Source organism: Oryctolagus cuniculus, chromosome 3 (assembly GCF_964237555.1).
Source record: "Oryctolagus cuniculus chromosome 3, mOryCun1.1, whole genome shotgun sequence".
NCBI lineage: Eukaryota > Metazoa > Chordata > Mammalia > Lagomorpha > Leporidae > Oryctolagus > Oryctolagus cuniculus.
The window spans coordinates 43,847,804-43,871,644 of NC_091434.1; the positions used below are offsets into that span (position 1 = coordinate 43,847,804).

General features: G+C 39.3%; 1 protein-coding gene across 9 annotated transcripts in view; it reads left to right on the top strand.

Annotated features, from left to right (window-relative positions):
* HECW2 (HECT, C2 and WW domain containing E3 ubiquitin protein ligase 2) overlaps nucleotides 1-23,841 on the top strand; it is a 445,235-nt gene that overhangs the window by 145,251 nt on the left and 276,143 nt on the right. The window contains exon 1 of one of the 9 annotated variants that reach the window (XM_017342997.3): nucleotides 11,633-12,085. The exons of 7 other annotated variants lie outside the window; for them this stretch is intronic. The gene's annotated coding sequence lies outside the window, so the exon portion shown is untranslated. Of the gene's footprint in view, nucleotides 1-11,632; nucleotides 12,086-19,095; nucleotides 19,723-23,841 lie in introns of those variants that run through there. One more of the 9 variants, XM_008258858.4, reaches the window with a different exon arrangement.

The window sequence follows — 23,841 nt, forward strand, 5'->3', positions numbered from 1 at the left end:
ACTCCGTAATTAACATATAATTATTCTTAGGTGTTTAAATTTTAACTGAAAAGTGATCCCTGTTAGGAATTTGGAAAACATTATGCTGAGTGAAATAAGCCAATCCCAAAGGGAAAAATACCACTTGTTCTCCCTGATAGGTGACAACTAACTGAGCACCAAAAAGGAAACCTGTTAAAGTGAAATGAACACTATGAGAAACGGTGACTTGATCAGCCCTCACCCTGACTGTTGATGAGCAACTTAATATGTTATCCCTCTTAGTATTTTTTTTTGTTTGTTCTACTTAATACTTTTGTTATCAATACACAATTCTTCTTAAGTGCTGAAACTTAACTGAAAAGTGATTGCTGTTAAATATAAGAGTGGGAATAAGAGATGGGAGAGATGTGCAATTCGAACATGCTCAAGCTGACTTACCTCAAAAGGTAGAGTTAGAAACATACCAGGGGATTCCAATTCAATCCCATCCAGGTGGCATGTACCAATGCCATCTCACTAGTCCCAGTGATCAATTTCTGTTCACAATTGATTATAATGATAGGACTAAGAGCCAAAGGGATCACATAAATAAGACTAGTGTCTGAAAATACTAGCTGATAGAATCAAAAAGGGAGAGAACGATCCAACATGGGAAGTAAGATACACAGCAGACCCATAGAATGGCAGATGTCCTAAACAGCACTCTGGCCTCAGAATCAGTCCTTAAGGCATGCAGATCCAGCTGAAAAGCCCATGAGAGTATTTCAGGCATGGAAAGCCAAGACACTCTGGGGGAAAAAAAAACCTAAATGAAAGATCTCCACGAGTGAGATCCCAGTGTAAAGAACGGGTCATCAAAGAAGGAGGTACGTTTCTCTGAAGGGAGGAGAGAACTTCCACTTTGACCATGGCCTTGTCTAAATATGATCAGAGTCAGTGAACTCAGGGGGCTTCCATAGCCTTGGCAACTCCTGACAAGAGCCTAGGGTGATTACTGATGCCATAAACAAGAGTGTCAATTTGTTAAGTCAACAACAGGAGTCACTGTGCACTTCCTCCTCATGTAGGATCTCTGTCCTTAGTGTGCTGTACATTGAGATTTAATGCTATAACTAGTACTCAAACAGTATTTTTCACTTTATATTTCTGTGTGGGAGCAAACTGTTGAAATCTTTACTTAATGTATGCTAAACTGATCTTCTGTATATAAAGAGAATCGAAAATGAATCTAGATGTGAATGGAAGGGGAGAGGGAGTGGATAAGGGGAGGGTTGTGGGTGGGAGGGACGTTATGGGGAGGGAGCCATTGTAATCCATAAGCTGTACTTTGGAAATTCATATTCATTAAATAAAAGTTAAAAAAAAAAAGAAAGTGGTCTATCAAATACAAATCTGGAAGCCAAACACTCCTGGTGCCTAAAATTACATAACAGTTTAGCATCAACAACTCCAAAATTGAGATACTGGTGATTGTCAGCCTGCTGAATGTTTAAGTTCTAACTGCCCTCTTCAACAGAACTAATATGGTCAGGGTTTTTGATCTCAGACCAATGGTATCCGAACCTTGCTTAATAGCTTCCATTGCATATCCAAAGGATAAATCCTACCTTTAGGGCTCTAAATAGTGTTGTCCTTGTCATATTGGTTGTGAAACATGGTTGTTACAGGGGCCTGGCTACATGCTCCTTATGAAGTAAATCAAAGGAATGCTGCTTAAACTCTCAAGTGGTTCTTTTTGAGCTGTAACATTAATCTAAGTTTGATGACTTTCACAATATGTGTTTTTTAGTAAACTTCAGAATGAATGTGACATGAATAAAGCTTCTAGTCACTATTAGTTGATACCAATTGTCTATTAAAGGATTGTGGTTACCAATTCATCAGGATAAAGTCTTGCAATTTTATTATGAGATATACATAACATACAAAAAAGTATAATATATAGTGTGAAAAACATTGTTTTGTTCTACCATCTTGAAAAGTAAAACATTACTTTTCTCCTGCAGAATAATCCACTATTTTTAAATTGTGCTTCTTATTACTATGCAACTATAGACCTATGTTCAGGTCTCAAACAGTTAATTACCATTTTGCATTTTAAACTTTGTGCCATATACACATACACTATACAGTATATATTTGTCTACAAGTCTCCTCCCTCGTATGTATTGATTATGAGTAACTCTAGTTGTTCATTCCCACAGCTTCATTCTCTCAAGTTTTTAGGAAATTATTTATTTAGGAGGCAAGGGGAGAGAGAGCGCAAGTGAGCACACGAGCACTTCCACCCACTAGTCTACTTCCCAGATGCCTGCAATGGCTGGGACTGAGCTAGGCCAAAACTGGGAGATGGGAACTCAATCTGTGTCTCCATTGTGAGTGGTGGAAACCCAATTACTTGAGCAATCATCACTTCCTTCTTTCGTCCACAAGAAGCTGGAATCAGGAACTGGAGTTGGGAATCTAACTCAAGTACTCTGATATGGGACATAGGCATCTTTAACCAGTGTGTTAACTGCTGGGCTAACCATCAGCCCCATTCTCTGAAGTTTGAGAACACCACAGTTTAACTTTCCATTATTTATATATATATATATGCCCACACTATCTGGGGAGTCTAAGCTGGGAACTTAGAACTCAATTCTGGTCTCTCATGTAGATGGGGAGGGACCCTATTACATCAGTCATCACCTGCTACCTCCTAGGGTTTGCATTAGCAGAAAGTAGCAATCAGAAGAAGTCAGATCTGGGAATCAGATTCTGGCACTCTGAAATGGCGCGTGGGTGTCCCAAGTGGCAGCTCAATTGATAGGCCACACACCTTTCCCAAAGACTGCCTTTTAACAAAAAAATTTTATTTACTTTTTAAAAAATTTTATTTAAGGAATACAAACTTCATGCTTTCCTTATATACAAATTTAGGAATATAGTGATTCTTCCCATCCTGCCTGCCTTGCTGGGAACCATACTCCCAACCTTCTTCCTCCTCCCTTTGCCATTCCCATTCTAATTTTTTACACAGATCTACTTTCAATTAACTTTATATTCATAAGTTTAACCCTGCAATAAGTAGAGAGATCAACAAATAGTGTGAAGAAAATTGAAAAAACAAACAAAAAGCATTATTTCTGAACAGTCAAGACAAGGGCTGTTCAAAATCATCACATCATAAACTGTCAATTTCACGCCTATGGATTACCTTTTAGGTACTCAGTTACCACAGATCAGAGAGAATATATGGTATTTGTCTTTTTGGGACTGGCTTATTTCCCTAAATATAATGGTTTCCAGTTGCATCCATTGTGCTGCAAATATCAGGACTCCATTTTTTTTTACTACTGTATAGTATTCCATAGTGTATATATACCATAATTTTTTAATCTAGACTTCAACTGATGGACATCTGGGTTGATTCCATATCTTAGCTATTGTAAATTGAGCTTCAATGAACATGGGGGTACAGATAACTCTTTCATATGCTGATTTTATATCCTTTGGGTAAATTCCCAGAATGGGATGCTGGGTCATATGGTAGGTCTATATTCAGCTTTCTGAGGTGTTTCTTTACTGTCTTCCATAGTGGCTGCACCAGTTTACATTCCCACCAACAGGGGATTAGAGTAACCTTTTCCCCACATCCTTGCCAGTATTTCTTCTTTGTTGATTTCTGTATGAGAGCCATTTTACTTGGGGTGAGGTGAAACCTCATTGTGGTTTTGATTTCCATTTCCCTGATGACTAGGGATCCTGAACATTTTTCATGTGTCTGTTGGCCCTTTGAATTTCCACTCTTGAAAAGTAGTTGTTCAAGTCCTTTGCCCGTTTCCTAACTGGATTGTTTGTTTTGTTATTGTTGATTTGAGCTCTTTAGATTCTGGAAATTAATCCTTTATCAGTTGCATAGTTTGCAAATATTTTCTCCCTTTCTGTCAGTTGCCTCTTCACTTTGCTGAGTGTTTCTTTAGTAGTACAGAAGCTTATCAGTTGGATGTAATCTCATTTTCAATTTTGGCTTTGATTGCCTATGCTTCTGGGGCCTTTTCCAAGAAGTTTTTGCCTATGCCAGTGTATTATAGGGTTTCCCCAATGTTCTCTAGTAATTTGGTGGTACTGGGTCATAAATTTAGGTCAAGGATCCATTCTGAGTGGGTTTTTGTGGAAGGTTTAAGGTAGGGATCATGTTTTATACTTCTGCATGTGGAGATCCAGATTTCCCAGCACCATTTTTTGAAGAGACTGTCTTTGCTCCTTTGTCAAAGCTAGGTAGGTTGTAGATCTATGGATTTATCTTTTGAGTTTATGTTCTGTTCCATTGGTCTACACATCTGTTTTTGTGCCATTACCAGGCTGTTTTGATTAGAACTGCCCAGTAGTATGTGTTGAGATCTGGTAATATGATGCTTCCAGCTTTGTTTTTGTTTTTGAAGATTGCTTTAACTATTTATGGTCTCTCGTGTTTCCATATGAATTTTAGCATCCTTTTTTGTAGATCTGGGATTGCATTCAATCTATAAATTGCTTTTGGTAGTATGGACAGTTTGATGATGTTGATTCTTCCAATCCATGAATATGGGAGATTTTTTCACTTTATGTCTTCTTCTGTTTCTTTTTTTAATGTTTTGTAGTTTCATTATAGAGATCTTTGACATACTTGGATAAATTTCTTCCAAGGTATTTAATTTTTTGTAGCTATTGTGAATGGGATTTATCTTAAAAGTTCTTTCTCAGCTATAACATTTTTTGTTTATACAGAGGCTGTTGATATTTCTGTGTTGATTTCATATCCTGCTTCTTTACCAAACTCTGTTATGAGTTCCGATATTCTCTCAGTGGAGTCTTTTGGATCCTCTATATGTAGAATCATATCATCTGCAAATAAGGATAGTTTGACTTCCCCCTTCCCAATTTGTATCCCTTTTATTTCTTTTTCTTGCTGAATGGCTCTGATTAAAACTTCCAGGACTATATTAATAGCAGTAGTGACAGTGTCCATCCTTGCTTGGTTCCAGATCTTAATGGGAATACCTCCAATTTTCCCCATTCAGTAAGATGGTGGCTGTGGATTTGTCATAGATTGCCTTCATTATGTTGAGGAATGTTCCTTCTGTACCCAATTGACTTAAGATTTTCAGCATAAAAGTACGTTGTATTTTATCAAATGCTTTCTCTGCATCTATTGAGATAGTTATATTTTTGTTCTTCAGTTTTTTAATGTGATCTATCACGTTAATTGATTTGCATATGTTGAACCATCCCTGCATACCAAAGATGAATTCCAGTTGGTCTGGGTGGATGAACTTTGTGATGTGTTGTTGGATTTGATTGGCTAGTATTTAGTTGAGGATTTTTGAATCTATGTTCATCAGGGAAATTGGTCTATAGTTCTCCTTCTGTGTTGTTTCTTTTTCTAGTTTAGGAATTAAGGTAATGCTGGCTTCATAGCAGGGGTTTGGGAGGATGCCATCCCTTTCAATTGTTTTGAATAGCTTGAGAAAAATTGGGATTAGTTCATTAAATGTCTGGTAAAATTCAGCTGTGAGGCCATAAGTACCTGGACTTCTTTTTGTTGGAAGGGTTTTTATTACTGATTCAATATACTTATTAGTTATTGCTGTGTTTATGTGTTCTATGTCTTCATGACTCAGTTTTGATGATTGTGTGTGTCCAGGAGTCCATCCACTTTTTCTAGTTTCCCCGATTTTTTGGCATATAGCTCTTTGTAGTAATTCCTGATGATTCTTTTTATTTCTTTGGTATCTTTTGTTATATTTCCTTTTTCATCTCTGATTTTATTGATTTGGGTCTTCTCTCTCTTTTTGTTGGTTAATTGAACCATTGGTGTGTCAATTTTATTTTTTCAAGAAACCAGCTCTTCATTTTGCTGATCTTTTTTATTGTTTTTTTTTTTTTTTTTTGGTTTCAATTTTGTTTATTTCTTCTCTAGTTTTACTTATTTCTTTCCTCCTAATAGTCTGGCATTTGCTTTGTTGTTATCCCCCTTCCCATCTCTCTTCTTCCTTCCTTCCTTCCTTCCTTCCTTCCTTCCTTTCTTCCTTCCTTCCTTCCTTCCTTCCTTCCTTCCTTCCTTCCTTCCTTCCTTCCTTCCTTCCTTCCTTCCTTTCTTTCTTTTTTGACAGGCAGAGTGGACAGTGAGAGAGAGAGACAGAGAGAAAGGTCTTCCTTTGCCATTGGTTCACCCTCCAATGGCTGCCACAGCCGGTACGCTGCAGCCGGCACATTGCGCTGATCCGAAGCCAGGAGCCAGGTGCTTCTCCTGGTCTCCCATGCGGGTGCAGGGCCCAAGGACTTGGGCCATCCTCCACTGCACTCCTGGGCCACAGCAGAGAGCTGGCCTGGAAGAGGGGCAACCGGGACAGAATCCGGTACCCCAACCGGGACTAGAACCTGGTGTGCCGGCACCACAGGCGGAGGATTAGCCTATTGAGCCACGGCGCCGGCCATCCTGTCTTCTTTCAAAGTTACAGAGGCCTGGGTGTTCGTGGATGTTGATAATACTCATATACGCATGATACAATTTGAGCTCTACCAGTGAGACATTCATTGTTGCTAATTAATCTAAACATTGTTCTTCAAGAAACAACTAGGAGAATGAAGGAGTTGCTATTTATTAGTATGTTGATGATTCTTGCATTTTGTTGCAATTTATCATTCTATAAGGAAACACTCAGCAAGAGGAGTGAAAGTAATTTTTGTGAAAGAGACATTATGGAGAGCTAGGCCTGTGTTAAAGGGATTTAAGAAGTCTAGAGAAGCATCAACTTTATTTAGTAAGAATAAGGATTAGGAGGGATAATGATAGCATGGGAGTTTTGCTCAGAAATGGTGAGAAAACCTTCCATTTTCTTGCTTTTATGTTGCACTAATTTTTTTGTCAAGATCCATTTTTTTTTTCATTTAACTTTTCGAATTTAACTTGGAAAATTAATTACCATTCCTAACATTATTTCCATTCAAAAATTTTCTATTAAATACCCCTATGGACATATTGTTAGCTGGAGTTTTGCAAACACAAAGCAGCCATCTCCTGTACATAGAGCCTGGGGTCCTTAAAGCCTAGGAAGTGAGTCAGATGCTCAAACCAAAAGGAAGAAAGCATGCATATTAAGTGCATTAATGAAAGTATTGACTTGAACCTGAATGCCTTCCTATCTCACAGTTACTGAGGGTTAGCTGTAACCTGCAAAAAGGCCTAGGAAGGCTCTGGATAAGTAACATCAACTCCTCCTCCCCCTTTTCTCTCCCCATTCCCTCCCCTTCCATTTCATCTTTCCCAGGCTTTCTGTTAGCAGGGTCTGTGGAAGCTATTAACAATACTAAGAATAATAGTAGTGGTAGAGATGTTTATAAGATGTAACAATAAAGAAGAAGTGATTTTTCGTGGGAAGAGTCCTTTGGGGTTTTAAGTGAAGGGCTTAAAAATGCATGTTGATACTGTTTTAAATATTGACAGTGAGAATCACCACATTTAAATTACAATAATTGACAATTTCCTGAAGACAAAGGTTAGACTGAAATGTATACCTAAACCATTTCTTTGAGAACCTCTAACAATGGTTGTTTCAGGTAAAAGCTGGCATCACCTGGTACTTGTTATGTCCTAGCAGGAGTCTGGGAGTTACCTGGTAGTGGTCACCAAGCTAGTGGTAGTGTATGAATTCTAGTCTAGCAAGTCTGAGAAGTAAAGGATATGAGGTTATCATAGATTAGAAAGAAAGTTGAGCAAAATCGAGATATCCTAAAACTCTTTGTATCCTAAACTCTTCTCTCTTCACAGAACTTGAGTAGCTCCCTCTGTCTTTCTGTCTGGCCAGGCATCCTCATACTTGCCCGATATCCATTGCCAGTTCACCTGATTCTTTTACTTGTGTTTCAGTCTATCCAGTGTCTCCACTAGAGATGATGCTTTCTACTGTTTCCAGCTAACCAAAATTTTAACCATCAGTTAAGATCTTTGAATCTCCCTTCCCCTCCTTCTGTGAACTCTTCCTAGTGGTTTCAAATGATGCAGTTTCCTGCTCAGCATTCTCTCTCATCATCTTCAGTGTATTTTATGCACCTGCCTCTCAATGCATTTCTCATGTCTTCTCCCTCTGAATCTTTTGGAAGTTCCCTGAAGACTTGGAATCTTAGTGCTTTTCTGTTCTTTTTTAAAGAAGGTTTATTTATTTGTTTGAAAGTCAGAATTACAGAGAGGGAGAGGCAGATGTCTTCCATTGTTGGTTTACTCTCCAGATGGCTGCAATAGCTGGCAAGCCAAAGCCAGGAGCCAGAAGCCAGGAGCTTCATTTGGGTCTCCCACTTGGGTGGCACAGACCCAATTATTTTGGCCATGTTCCACTGCTTTTCTCAGGTCATTAGTGGGCAGCTTAATCAGAAATGGAGCAGCTGGGACACAAACCAGTGCCCTTGTGGGGTGCCAATTTCTCGGATGTTGCCTTAACCAACTAAGCCACAATGGTGATCACCACAATTTTCTGTTCTTACAAGGTATTACTTTTAAAAAAAAATATTGGTTTCTTATGTACAAAATAACCATTGCTAGCTAAAATGAGCCCTGGAATAGACAAAAAGACAAAATTTGTATAACTATTTGGAGAGGGGAGTATTTGGGGGGAAGTTATAGAGGTGTAAATAGTTTCAATGTGACTTACTTCAAGCTGTCAACTTGAGATATTTGAAGGTTTGGAAGAGATGACTCCTGAGCTGGTGAGAGACACTTCCAGCACACCACTTAAAGGGATCCCCCTTCCACTTTTAGGTTTTTGTCATCATCCAAATATCAGGAACAAAATATTAATAGATCAACCTCATACTGGAATACGAAGGACTGGTTGTGATTGACCATTGTGTTCTGTTACGTGTGTGGTGAAGAAAATTCTTAACCATTAGGCTTTCTGCATTTTCTTAAAGATTTATTTTTATTTTCAGGTTTCTAAAAAGTATTCTTACAAGATTTTTTAAAAAGATTTTATTTTTTTTTTGAAATAGTTACAGAGAGGTAGAGGCAGAGAGAGAGAGAGAGAGAGAGAGGTCTTCCATTCACTGGTTCACGCCCCAATTGGCCGCAATGGCCGGAGCTGTGCCGGTCCGAAGCCAGAGTCAGGAGCTTCTTCCAGGTCTCCCACTTGAGTGCAAGGGCCTAAGGACTTGGGCCATCTTTTACTGCTTTCCCAGGCCACAGAAGAGAGATGGATCAGAAGTGGAGCAGCTGGGTCTCGAACTGGCACCCATATGAGATGCCAGCATAGCAGGTGGTGGTTTTACCTGCTATGCCACAGTGCCGGCCCCAGAAGATTCTATGTTAAGAGACTGAGATTGTCAGTCTGAACAATTCTTTATAGCTGTATATTAAGACAGCCTGTGAAAATAATTTTTATGAAGGTCTATGAATACCAGATATTCAGTAAATATTGGCCCTGTGATTGATCTAAAGAGTCCTAAAACAGGAATAATTCCATTGCATATCTAGTAGAATTGCATAAGGAACTGTGAAGCTTTATTTTTATGTAATGTCTTTTTGGATAGATGGTCAACAAGAATGACCAATGATTTGTGGGGTACCAGTAAGAAACATGAGTTTTTTCTGCTTAACATAAACACAGATATTTGTATAGAAATTTTACTCATGAGGGAGCATCCTATGTATCAGGTAAAGCTGCCAACTAAGATGCTAGTATCCTATATGGATGCTGGTTTGCATTACAGCTGTTCTACTTCCAGTCTAGCTCCTGCTAATACACTTGGGAAAGCAGCAGCAGATGACCCAAGTGTTTGGGTCCCTGCCACCTATGCAGGACAATCGGATGAAACAACTCGGTTTGGCCTGGCCCATCACTGATTGCTGCCATCATCTGGGGAGCGAGCCAGTGGTTTTCTCATTCTGTTTCCCTCTCTCTCTATCTGTAACACTGACTTTAAAAATAAATATATCTTTAAAAAATTATTCAATTTTGACATAGACAATGTAAAGGATAATACAGGTTCCCTAAAAGGTGATTAGACCTCAAAATATCCTAAGTACATGGTTGTTTTAAAAATCATTCTTCTTTTGTTGGAGGACTAGTGGTACTGAATCCAGTATTACTAATTATTTGAATTTTAATTTCCAATTAAAGCTAACAACTGCTCCACAGATTAATGCAGATAAGAAAGTTAAAGCAATGTCTGTTTCCTTTAATTTGAAGGAAGACTAGATTAGCCAAAATTTTATTTTTATGACTCGAGGTTTAAAAAGCAATGGAAAATCAACCCCTTAGCATTTCCCAAAATATTCCAATCCATCTGCCTAAAATTTATTGCCAAATACTTTAATTTGTTGGTAAGAAATAAAACACGTTTACTCTTAAAACTGTGCTTTGGTTGTTCATGAGGAAGAGGCATATGGAGATTGTTAGGATTATTGGCCAATCAGTACGTTGCCGCCCCCTTCTTTGAGCACATGCTTTACAAGCATAGAATTTTTATCCCATGTACATGTTTGTCACCCTCTTTCCTAACAGGTGCATAAAAAGTTATCATGGCACTAAACTTTTGCCACCTCTGAGTTCTTATTGTTTGAGCATGGCCAATGGGATAATTATAGATGTGTTTTTCCCTCTTGTTTGTAAAATCTTGGGAAATATAGTTAGGGTTTTCCTTTGACTTTTTCTTTATTTCTTGTTTTTTGATAAAAAAAAGTTTGAGCTTAGCTATCAGAAACCTGTCAATTGATATTTTGAAGTAAGGTCTGTTTTAGTTTCTTTTTTTTTTAAAGGTTTATTTGTTTATGTGAAAGGCAGAGCTCTAAAGAAAGTGAAAGATAAACACACACACACACACACAGAGCATTAAGGTGAGGCAGTAACAGTTGGTGATAAAGTTGCAGCACATGCTTTCTTGGGTGCCATTTTTCTCATGTTTTAAGTTGAAAGCGCCAAAGTAAAATTGAAAGCAGCTGAGTTGATAATGGTTGCAAAAGTTGGTTGCAATTTTCATGTATCCCTCTTTAGAAGTATTGGTAAAAGAGCTTCCAATAGAAAAAAAGGAAGAGCTTAGAGAAGGATATAAAGGTAAAATAAAAGAATCTAACTCTCTTTGCAGGTAGAGGATGGAGAAGAAACTAAAAATAGAACTCACTCTCAATTATGTGAAGCCTTCAGAAAACTTTGATTTTTATTTCCTGGGTCAAAATGAAGCCCATATAATGAGTGGTAGTGGGTGGTTTCAGTTGCTCTGTGGATTTTTGGGGGAGGGAGGATTCTACCAGGCCAGAGCAACATAAAATGTAGAAAAGTTCAGGTCAAGGGAGACTGTAGGAAACAACCACGTGCTTAATAGAATTCACAGAACACAGGGAATAAGTTGTTCAATTATTGGAACAATGGAAACGGTTCCACCTTGTAATATAAAGTAGAATATTACATAAGTAAGTTTAAAACAACAATGAAAAAATTAGACTTCTTTCTGCAGTTACTACTGTTGGAGTCAGAATGCAAACTCGTGCCAGCTACATTAGTATTCTGAAGAATCCTAGCCCCATAGTTTTGAAATTTCATGTCTATTAAAATTCTCCCTTTGCTGTTGCAATTTGTGTTCTCTTTTTGTACAAGGTGCTGGGTGGTGGTGGGTGGGTGGTGTGCAGCCTGACTTGCATGATGAATCTGCTTTGGATCTGTCTCAGGCTATTCCCAAACATTCCCCACAGTAAGTCAGCTCTTCTGAGTTTTAGAGAACTCATTCCTCACTCACTAAACTATGTTCACAGTTACAATTTATAGCACTAATTCCTGTGATAATCATTACTCCTGTTCCTTCCTTCTAATGTCAAAGAGGTGAGACACCCCTTCTACTCCCAAAGAAGTACTGGAGCTATCAATAGTGACCACCAGGGAAGACAGCATTGGGTTAATTCATACTCTGTTACTAATGGCTGTTAAGCAACTACAGAATTTCTGAGTTAAATTGCTACCAGGACTCAGAAGCCCTGGCATAATGCCACTGCAGAATGGCAGAAATTGCTATTTCTTTCGTTACTGGTGTGGACAGAGAAGGGACGTTTCTCTCTGGTGTAGAAGACTCCCTTGAATAGAGGAAAAATGAGAAGGTGAGAGCTAGTTTCCCTTATATTGTGCTGATACTTTTTGTTTTTCCTGCTAAAGGCACTCCTTTAGGACATTCCTTTACATTTTATTTTCTACTTCTTTTTGAGATGTAAGAGTATGGTTGCTTTGATCTGATTTATATCTAACATTATTCAGAATTGTTTTTATTAATTTATTTATCTGAAAAGCAGAGGTACAGAGGAGAAGAGGGGAGGAGAGGAGAAGAAACCTTCCATTCTCTTGTTCACTCCCCAAATGGTCGCAATGGCTGAATTTGGGACAGTCTTAAGTCAGGAGCCAGGAGCTTCTTCTGGATCTCTCACTTGGGCCTCTTCTGCTGCTTTCCCAGGCACAGTAGCAGGGAGCTGGATTGGAAGTAGAGCAACCGGAACTCAAACTGGCACCCATATGGGATATTGGTGCTGCACTGGCTTTATCAGCTACACCACAGTGCTTGCCCCATTCGGAATTGTTAATCACAATGAAAGATTGTTTCATGTTGTTCAACATGTTTTCTTGGGGTATTGGTGGCTGGAAATTTCCTTCAGAGATTTACAAGTTTGTTATTTACTAAAATATTCAGAACAATCTGCTTTGTAAATAATTGCCTTAAAGGAAGATCAGTTAATAAAAGAAATGTGGGGCTTGTGCTGTGGCATAGCTGGTAAAGCCTCCTCCTGCAGTGCCAGCATCCCATATGGGTGCCAGTTTGAGTCCTGGCTGCTCCGATTCTGATCCAGCTCTCTGCTATGGCCTTGAAAAGCAGCAGAAATGGCCCAAGTCCTTTGGCCTCTGCACCCATGTTGGAGATCCAGAAGAAACTCCTGGCTCCTGGCTTCGGGTCAGCACAGCTGTGGCCATTGCGGCCAGTTGAGGAGTGAACCAGCAGATGGAAGTCCTCTCTATGTCTCTTTCTCTGCCTTTGTAACTCTGCATTTCAAGTAACTAAATAAATCTTTCAAAAAAATGACAGAAACCTGTTTTGGTTATAAGGTATAATGTATTAAATTGTAAGATTCTGTTCAGTTAACACCTGGTTAAAGCATTTCTGGAAATTGCTCATCTGTAAAGCATTATCAGTGCATCCAGAAATGTCATACAATAGAATTTGAACTAAAGAAAAATTGTGTTGGAGCCAGCATTGTGGCTGAACAGGTAAAGCTGCTGCCTGTGACACTGGCACTTCACATGGCACCAGTTTGTGTCCTGGCTGCATCAGTTCTGATCCAGCTCCCTGTGAATGATGTCAGAAAAGCATCACGAGATGACTTAAGTGTGTGGGTCCCCACCATCCATGTGGGAGACCTAAATGAAGCTCCTGACTCCTGGCTTAGGCATTGTGGCATCTTGGGCATGAACCAGCAGATGGAAGATCTCTCTCTCTCAAAATAAATAAAAAAAATTGTATTCAGTAGAATAACAAGTCTATTAAAATGTCAGGTCTCCTTAATTTTATTCTTTTTTGGGGTCAATTTACTTTGCATGTAATTTACAATTAATAATTTATTTCTCTTTCATTTTCTTCCCCATTTTTCCCAAATTTTATGATCTACTGCTTTTTCTTTTTCTTTTTACAGCAATAAAATATTATTTAGTAAATATAATTTCCAAAGTACAGTTTATGGATTACAATGGCTTTTCCCCCTGATAATACTCCTCCCACCTGCAACCCTCCCATCTTTCACTCCCTCTCCCATTCCATTCACATCAAGATTCATTTTCAATTATCTTTATATACAGAAGATTGATTTAGTATGTATTAAGTAAAGATTTCATCAGTTTTCACCCACACCAAACATAAAGTGTAAAATACTTTTTGAGTACTAGTTATGCATTAATTCACATTGGACAACCCATTAAGGACAGAGATCCCACATGAGGAGTAAGTACACAGTGATTCCTATTGTTGACTTAACAATTTGACAGTCTTGTTTATGGCATCAGAAATCTCCCTAGGCTCTAGTCATGAGTTTCCAAGGCTATGGAAGCCTCTTGAGTTTGCTGACTTCCATCTTATTTAGACAAGGTCATAGTCAAAGTGGAAGTTCTCTCCTCCCTTCAGAGAAAGGTACCTCCTTCTTTGATGACCCGTTCTTTCCACTGGGATCTCACTCTTGGAGATCTTTCATTTAGGTGTTTTTTTTTTTTTTTTCCCCCAGAGTGTCTTGGCTTTCCATGCCTAAAATACTCTCATGGGCTCTTCAGCCAGATCTGAATGCCTTAAGGGCTGATTCTGAGGTCAGAGTGCTGTTTAGGACATCTGCCATTCTATGAGTCTGCTGTGTATCCCACTTCCCATGTTGGATCGTTCTCTCCCTTTTTATATTCTATCAGTTAGTATTCGCAGACACTAGTCTTGTTTGTGTGATCACTTTGACTCTTAGACCTATCATTGTGATCAATTGTGAACTGAAATTGATCACTTGGACTAGTGAGATGGCATTGGTACATGCCACCTTGATGGGATTGAATTGGAATCCCCTGGCACATTTCTAACTCCACCATTTGGGGCAAGTCAGCTTGAGCATGTCCCAAACTGTACATCTCCTCCCTCTCTATTCCCACTCTTATATTTAACAGGGATCACTTTTCAGTTAAAATTTAAACACCTAAGAATAATTATGTGTTAATTACAGAGTTCAACCAATAGTACTAGAATAAAAAAATACTAAAATGGATAAAGTATTACATTGTACTCAACAGTCAGGACAAGAGCTGATCAAGTCACTGTTTCTCATAATGTCCCTTTCACTTCAACAGGTTTCCTTTTTTGTGGTTGGTTAGTTGTCACCGATCAGGGAGAACATATGATATTTATCCCTTTGGGACTGGCTTAATTCACTCAGCATGATGTTTTCCAGATTCCTCCATTTTGTTGCAAATGACCAGGTTTCATTGTTTTTGACTGCTGTATAGTATTCTATAGAGTACATGTCCCATAAGTTCTTTATGCAGTCTACTGTTGATGGGCATTTGGGTTGGTTCCAGGTCTTAGCTATTGTGAATTTAACTGCAATAAACATTGAGGTTCAGATAGCTTTTTTATTTTCCAATTTGATTTCCTTTGGGTAAATTCCAAGGAGTGGGATGGCTGGGTTGAATGGTAGGGTTATATTCAGGTTCTGAGGAATCTCCAGACTGACTTCCATAGTGGCTTAACCAGTTTGCATTCCCACCAACAGTGGATTAGTGTCCCTTTTTCCCCACATCCTCTCCAGCATCTATTGTTGGTAGATTTCTGCATGTGAGCCATTCTAACTGGGGTGAGGTGAAACCTCATTGTGGTTTTGATTTGCATTTCCCTGATTGCTAGTGATCTTGAACATTTTTTCATGTGTCTGTTGGCCATTTGGATTTCCTCTTTTGAAAAATGTCTGTTGAGGTCCTTGGCCCATCTCTTAAGTGGGTTGTTGGTTTTGTTTTTGTGGAGTTTCTTGATCTCTTTGTAGATTCTGGTTATTAACCCTTTATCTGTTGCATAATTTGCAAATATTTTTTCCCATTCTGTCAGTTGCCTCTTCACTTTCCTGAATGTATCTTTTGAAGTACAGAAACTTCTCAATTTGATGCAATCCCAAATGTTTATTTTGGCTTTGACTGCCTGTGCTTCCGGGGTCTTTTCCAAGAAGTCTTTGCCTGTGCCTATATCTTGCAGGGTTTCTCCAATGTTCTCTAAAAATTTGATGGTGTTGGGTTGTAGATTTAGGTCTTTAATCCATGTTGAGTGGATTTTGTGTAAGGTGAAAGGTAGGGGTCTTCATCCTTCTGCACGTGGAAATCCAATTTTCCTAGCACCATTTATTGAATAGACTGTCCTTACTCCAGGGATTGGTTTTGGACCCTTGATCAAATATGAGTTGGCTGTAGATGTTTGGATTGATTTCTGGTGTTTCTATTCTGTTCCATTGGTCTATCCATCTGTTTCTGTACTAGTACCTTGCTGTTTAGATTACAACTGCCCTGTAGTATGTCCTGAAATCTGGTATTGTGTTGCTTCCGGCTTTGTTTTTGTTGTACAAGATTGCTTTAGCTATTCGAGGTCTCCTGTGTCTCCATATGAATTTCAGCATCATTTTTTCCAGATCTGCAAAGAATGTCTTTGGTATTTTGATTGGTATCACTTTGAATGTATAAATTGCTTTTGAGAGAATGGGCATTTTGATGATATTGATTCTTCCAATCCATGAGCATGGAAGATTTTTCCATTGTGGGGAGCAACCCGGACTGGACTAAGTTACTGGAATTAAGACTTATTCTATGCATCTGCTCTCCCACAATATGGCGCTGGGAGAGAAGAAAACAGCTTCTACGCAGCTGCCTCTTGCCAACTTGAGTGCTGACCTCCAGGAGCTGATCCTGCTCCTGATTGGAGGAGAGCAGCGTACTCGGCGTGTGGGCAGCCGAGTTGGGATTGGTGGAAGAGGACTATAAAGGAGGAGAGAGACGGCATGCACCAGGAACATCTAAGGGGAACACCTGTGCAGCCCCCGAGAGAGCCGGCTGGTGGTGTGCCGCTCCCCCGCGGAAGTGGGGAAAGTGGCAGGGGGAACCGCCCTTCCACAGAGGTGGAAGGGATGGTAGCCAACCCGGGAAGGACCAGCAGCCAACCCGGGAAGGACCAGCAGCAAACCCGGGGAGGGCCGAGCAGACAAAAGAACAACGCAGGGTCCTGTGTCGTTCCTCCACGAAGAGGGGGAGCGACATCCATTTATTGGTATCTTCTTCTATTTCTTTTTATAAGTCTCCAGTGCTGATGCAATTTTTTGAATGTTTTATTAAATTTGTATTATTTAATTTTTCATATTGAGATATTTCAATAAATGCGTATAGTGTATACTAGTCAAGTCAAGTGATTAACTTTCCTCTTCTTATCATTACTTTATATTTGGAGGCTTCAGGTTCCCTTCTGTTTATTCATAAAATACATGATATGTTACTGTGAACTATAGGGTGACTATAGTGGAACACTAGAACTTACTGATTCTAACTATGTTTTGGTACCCTTAATCCAAACTCCTTCTGTGACTCTCAGCCAGTAGTAATCATTATTGATTGCAAAAGTTCAATCCATGATTGGTTGAATCTGTGGATGAGGAAACATGGATATGGAGGCTGATGTATTCCTCTGAACCTAGGACTTCTCCTGCCTCTGTTCAGCTAAAACTCCTCAGGTTCAGACTCAGCTCAGTGTTCCTATCTCAAAGTTAGCTTTCCTAACTAATCTGATGTTACCTAGCCCTCCTGTTCTCCAAAACACTGCATCACTTATGTGCATAATTTAACATTTAATTATTTGTAGTCCTGTGCTGTTTATTGTTGGGTTATCTCCCCAACTGGACTGTAAGTTCCTAGAGATCATGGGCTGAATTGTCCCCTTTCCTTTCTATCTGCAGTGTCAAGTACAGTATTGGACATGTAATAAATGCTTAATGAACAACCAGCAGTTAATTAGTCATCTGGATACATGGTTGCTAGGTTAGTGTGTTTACCCTTGTCATTTTTATCATCTTGTTTTATAGTTTTCCATATGGAACTTTTTGGATCCTTTACCATATGCCTCAGTACTTACTCATGCCAGGTTATAGATTTTCTTCCCTGGAGTGGAGGAGTGTGTGTGTGTGTGTGTGTGTGTGTGTTTAAAAGAGTAAAATCCAGATACTTCCAGTATTTTAAGACCTTTCATTTTTAGAGGCTGGGTAACTCGGGTGGAGTATATAATGGAACTGATGGAAAGTACAGGAAGGAGACATAGTTCTCAGTTTATTAGACTCCCATGCTTTTTTTTTTTTTTTTTTTTTTTTTTTTTTTGACAGGCAGAGCAGACAGTGAGAGAGAGAGACAGAGAGAAAGGTCTTCCTTTGCCATTGGTTCACCCTCCAATGGCTGCTGCAGCTGGCGCCAGGTACTTATCCTGGTCTCCTATGGGGTGCAGGGCCCAAGCACTTGGGCCATCCTCCACTGCACTCCCTGGCCACAGCAGAGAGCTGGCCTGGAAGAGGGGCAACTGGGACAGAATCCGGTGCCCCGACCGGGACTAGAACCCGGTGTGCCGGCGCCGCATGGTGGAGGATTAGCCTAGTGAGCCATGGCGCCGGCCCTCCCATGCTTTTGAAAATTGTGGCAATGGTCCTTTTTGATTTTTTTCATTTGGGTCAAATACCAGCATGTTTTATTGATAAACACTTTGGCATGTTGTGGCATGTTTCCTAAATAAGGAATGCTTCAGTATCTCAGCTCTTGAGGTTTACTGGTAGTATTATCTGAGTTTGCTATGAGGAAAAGGAGAACAGAAGTAGAATACATTATAATATTGATTTGTAAACACATCACAAAGTGTAAAATTTTTAAAGCTAGTGGTATCTTGGAGATCATGCAGTCCATTCTTTCATTTTTATAGATAAGAAAATCAAGTACCAGTATGGTCAAGTGACTTACATAAGAAGTTAGGAATAGGATAATACCATGAATAGGTTGAATTAATCAACATATGGTATTTCTGGGTTCTCTGACCCAGTTTGTAGAAAGTCTTATTCTGTGGGTAGATAACTGAGAAATTCACACATTTTTAAAAAGTGCAATTTTGAAAAAAAGTCTCAAAATATTTTATAGGCTAATACATTGGGCAACACTGAACAGCAACTTTGCATGGAGAGGAGAATAAGTGTGACTGAGAAGTGAAAATACCATGTAGTTAAGAAACATAGGTTCTAATTCCAGATGTGTTACCTATAAGTTGTATGAGCTTGGAAAAAGGTCATTGAACACTAAGAATGTTATCATTCAAAAATGAATAAATTAGCTCCTCTCTGAGGGCTTTTAATTCTAAAATTTTGTATAAAATAAAGCAATAGGAAACCACTGAGATTTGCTATGATCAAAACTTGATAATATCAGAGCAGAGACTGTTACATGTTTCTCTGAAGCATATGAGCAACTCAGAGTTTAGAATTTCATATCATATTTATTTATTTGGCACTGTTGATGCTTTTCCAGATAATTCCTGTTTCTTAGGTGTAATTTGGACATCCTTTCTTTTCTTAGATCTTGGTACAGGAATAGACGTATATGAAACAGAAAACGTGTTATTTGAAAGTTTTTTGACTCTTCCAAATGATTACTTCATATATGTGATAGAAATGTTGGTGTAGTAAAAACAAAACGAAGAAAACCCTGTTGTTTCAATTTAAAACATTTTTTATTGAAAAGCACCAAAACCTTTTCTGTGGCTAGTTTTATTGAACTGGTATGTTTTTCCTGATAACTTTTCCCTTAGTTTACATTTTTTTTAAGATGTGCTCTCTCTTATTCAAGGAAAGTGTCCTATGAGGGTAGTAAACAGGAAGACCATCTGGTCTTACTTAGAAGTATTGCTGTACCTTGTCCCCTGTCACTGCATGCTGGGATATGGTTAGTCTTACTTGCTGACCAGAGTGATCTCTGAGTAATCTTTCACCAGCCCGAGCTCACACTGCATCTGCAGTGCTGAGGCCCTGAGACTTCCCCACCCTTTCTTCAGAGTACGGGCAGTCAGTCTTGACTCCCAAGAAGCCATTTGTAATCTGGTTATAGAATGTGCATTTAGAAGACTGACAGAGCGAATGTGAAGCCAGTTGTCTGCTATTTTCCTTCTCTGGATAAGGTAAATTACTGATCACGTATGAGAGCTCATAGCATAGGGTCTGGCTCATTTTAGCTGGTCAGTATATGTGTTTTTATTCAGTTTTACAATTCTGGCTCTAGAGCAGTTATGTATTTTATTTTAAAGCTTGGGAAAAGACTTCCAGAATATTTGATTTAGTATAGAGTTTTAGTAGTGTTCTTTCTGTTGTTTGACTTTTTAAAAAGTTCTGAAATATTTTTTGGCTTCTGTATTCCTCATTTTGGGGATTAGCAATTTAGGGATATGATTTATACTGAAGACTTTTAGAAATAATTAATGTTTTTTCTCAGGCTGAGAGTGTGGCATTGTGAATTGTGAGAATCAGAGTTTTTTTTTTTTTTTTCTGAAGCTTATGTGCTGTTTTAAGGTGAAAACAAGAGGAGTGAAAAAAAAATACTAGACCAAAATATAGCCTTTTAAAGTTAAAGGACTCAATATTTTTAGTTGCAGATGGTGTTCTAATTTTTTTCTGTTATTTATATTATGTATGTATTTAAAAAAAGTATTGGATATGGGGGCATTGAACAAGCTACATTGTTCTTTAAATTTGCTAATTATTTGAATAATATAATGTTTGTTCTTATCCTTTATATTCCCATTGTTAAAATTACTTTGATCTTTATTAAAAGTGTATGTTAACTTCAGTTAATAAAGAAGAAAATATTGAGGTATTTTCCCCCAAGGAGAATGCCATGATTTAGAAACAGAATTTCTATTTACAAGACACTTTATAAGAAAAATATATAGAAAAAATCATTTTCACATTTTATAATTTTTAAATTTTAAGCATTTATTTTTTAAAAAAGATTTATTTATTTATTTGAAAGGCAGAGTTACAGAGAGGCAGAGGCAGAGCAGAGAGAGCGGCAGAGATAGAGCGAGAGAGAGAGGTCTTCCATCCCCTGATTCACTCCCTAAATGGTGGCAATGGCTGGAGCTGGGCTAATCCAGAGCCAGGATCCTAGAGCTTCTTCCATGTCTCCCATGTGGTTGCAGGGGCCCAAGGACTTGGGCCATCTTCTACTGCTTTCCCAGGCCATAGCAGAGAACTGGATTGGAAGTGGAACAGCTGGAACTCAAACTGGCTCCCATATGGGATTCTGGCACTGCAGACAGGGTCTCTAATACCTACGCCACAGCGCTGGCCCCAACGGCAGAATTTTTGATTCCATGAACAGCTATATTGAGATATAATTCACATACCATAAAATTTGCCCTTTTTATACAATTCAGTGTATTCAGTAGCCTGACAGAATTGTGCAACCATCACTGCTATTCAAATTCAGAATACTATCATCACCACCCAACCATTAGCAGTCAGTTTTCATTTTTCATGCCCAGCACCCTGCCAACTCCTGGAAAACACCAACTTTTCCATTTCTATGGATTTTCCTATTCTGGCATTTCATGTAAGTGGAATCATATGGTATATAGTTTTTGTAACTGACTTCTTTCCCTTATCATAATGTTTTCAAGGTTCACCCATGGGGCCAGATGTTGTGGCACAGATGGTGAAGCTCAGGATGCCCACATCTTATATCAGGGTGCTGGTTTGAGTCCCAGCACCTCTGCTTGTGATCCAGCTTCCTGTTAATGCATCCTGGGAGGCAGCAGATGATGACTCAAGTGCTTGGGTCCCTGCCATTCATGTGGGAGACCTAGAGGGAGTTCCAGGCACCTGGTTTCAGCATGGTGCAGCCATGCTCATTGTGGGCATCTGGGGAGTAAACCAGCAGATGGAAGATTCTCCCTTTCTGTCTCTCTGCCTTTCATATAGATGAAAAAGAAACATTCTTTTAAAAGAAAGTCACCCATTTTTTAGCATGCAGCCTCATTCCCTTTTAAGGCTGAACAATGCTGTATTGTGTGGATATGCCACACATCCATTCATTGGCTGACTGACATTTAGGTTTTTACCTCTTGCCTATTATGAATAATGCTACCACGAACATTACATATAGCAAGGATATGTTTTCTGTTCTCTTAGGAAGTAAGAAGGGACTACAAAAGTTCATGGAAAATGGAATTAAAAATTTTGTTGCAAAATTTTTTTTTTTTTAATTTGAGAGGCACAAAGAGAGAGCTCCATATCCACTGTTTCACTTCTCAGTACCCTCAGAAACCACGGCTGGGCCAGGCCAAATAAAGGAGCCAGAAACTCAATCCAGATAGGGACCAAACTGCTACAGCCATCTCCTGCTACCTCCCAAGAAGCTGGAATCAGGAGCTGGAGCTGGAAACCCAGACATTCTGACATTAGATACAGGCACCCTAATCAATGTGTTAATCACTATACCAAATACCCACACCTGATGCAAAGTAATCTTGAAATCTATATATGGTGTTGTTATAATATACATTTTGAATTGTATTGTTTGAAGAACCCTCATGCTTGGGAAAACTGCTGGTACATGAAAAGTCTACTTTATGAGAAATTGCCAGACTGTTTTCCAAAATGGCTGTACCATTTCTACATTTTCTACTTTCCCACGGACAATGAGGGTCCCAGTTTCTCCTGCCAAGATTAGATTATAGCCACCCTAGAAAGTTATGTTATGAGTTTGTATAACAAAAAAACCAAACACAAGATGAAGGGAATGCTCCCATGAACTCCGCAGTGACAGTGGAAATACTCCAGGCAAGCATATTCCCGAATCCGCCCCATCCCATAGGGATGACACTGCCCTACTTGTATTGTCTGAGGGGCCCTCCTTAGAGTTTCCAGGTCAGTATTGTTGGCATCATGTAGCAAACAGTCATAAATGCAGGTTCTTGGATTCTACCCCAAAACCACTGAGCCGGAGACCAAGTGCTCCATTATTCCAGGGGATTCTGATGCCTACTTGAGTTTGAGAAAGGCAGAGTCTACTGCAAAGTTCACAGCAACTCACCATCTTATTCGTGATCATCAAAGTGCACCAAATCCACTCACTCCTTGCAGGAAGGATGACAGCTTCATTGCAGAGAACTTTTTCAAGAACTGAATCACCCATGTCGAGTGGAAGGTCTTGATATCTCCCAGTGACAGGTGATATTTATGGAAAATGTTCAGTTTTGGACACAGAAATCCCAGCTGCAAGGTCAACAGGAATTTCACAAGCACCACCAGAGACAGCAACATAGGTTACTGTTTCCCCTCACACTTGCTGTTCTAAAGATTCTTGTCCATTCAAAACCTCTGGGAGGGTCTAACATGGCTTCTTCATTCATGTGAAGAAGATGGCATGTGAGCTTCATTGGATGATCATCCACAGCATGAAAAGGCCCTCCTTGGGTGCCAGCAGAAACAGACCACTAAATCCTAGGGACCCTGCATGGTCAACAACATTTTTTAAATTAGGGGAGAAATGCTCCTTGAAGAATTATTATGTGTTTCTTTCATAGACTACCATGTAAAAATCCTTCTGTATGTATTTCTTGCAAGTGTATATATTCAATCATGAGAGTAGGGGAAGCCTCTTTATGGCTACATTTTTTTTTACTTCCTTCCAATGCTGGTTAGATCCACTGCCTCTGTGCATCCTCACTAGGAAGCAGCTGGCCTTAGGAAAGTGAGCCAGATGAAAAACCAGGCTTAGTCAGCTCCTATTAGCAACTTACATGCAGGTTGCCAGGAGAGGTAGAACACACTAAAATGTGCATGTGGATGTAGAGGAAGAACCACACGGCTGAATAGGAAAGAATAATAAACCATGAAGCTCAAGCTAAAAGCTTCAGATTCAGCCCTTCATCCTCTCAGTGGCTGGATTGGTCTCACAGCATTTCTCTTGTCTGTGACATCGCAGTGTCTCTGAGTGAATTCAAAACCTTCTGGTAAGTCTCCAGAACATCTTGAGTTGTGAGCTGCTCTTGAGGAATCTGGTTCTAACATGCCTTATGGATATCAAACAAGTGGAGCCAGACCACATCACTCCCCTCTACATGCCCCAGAAAGAAACTAGAGACATCTGGATCTTCTCCTCATATGAGGGCATGAGATTGTCCTGAAATGGCCTGACTTAAGCATAAGGCCACAGCTGCTTTGGGGCCATGGATTCCCCATGAAGCTCCCTGTGGCCACACTTTAGGAGCTGTGGTTTACCAGGGGCAAGGCATCCC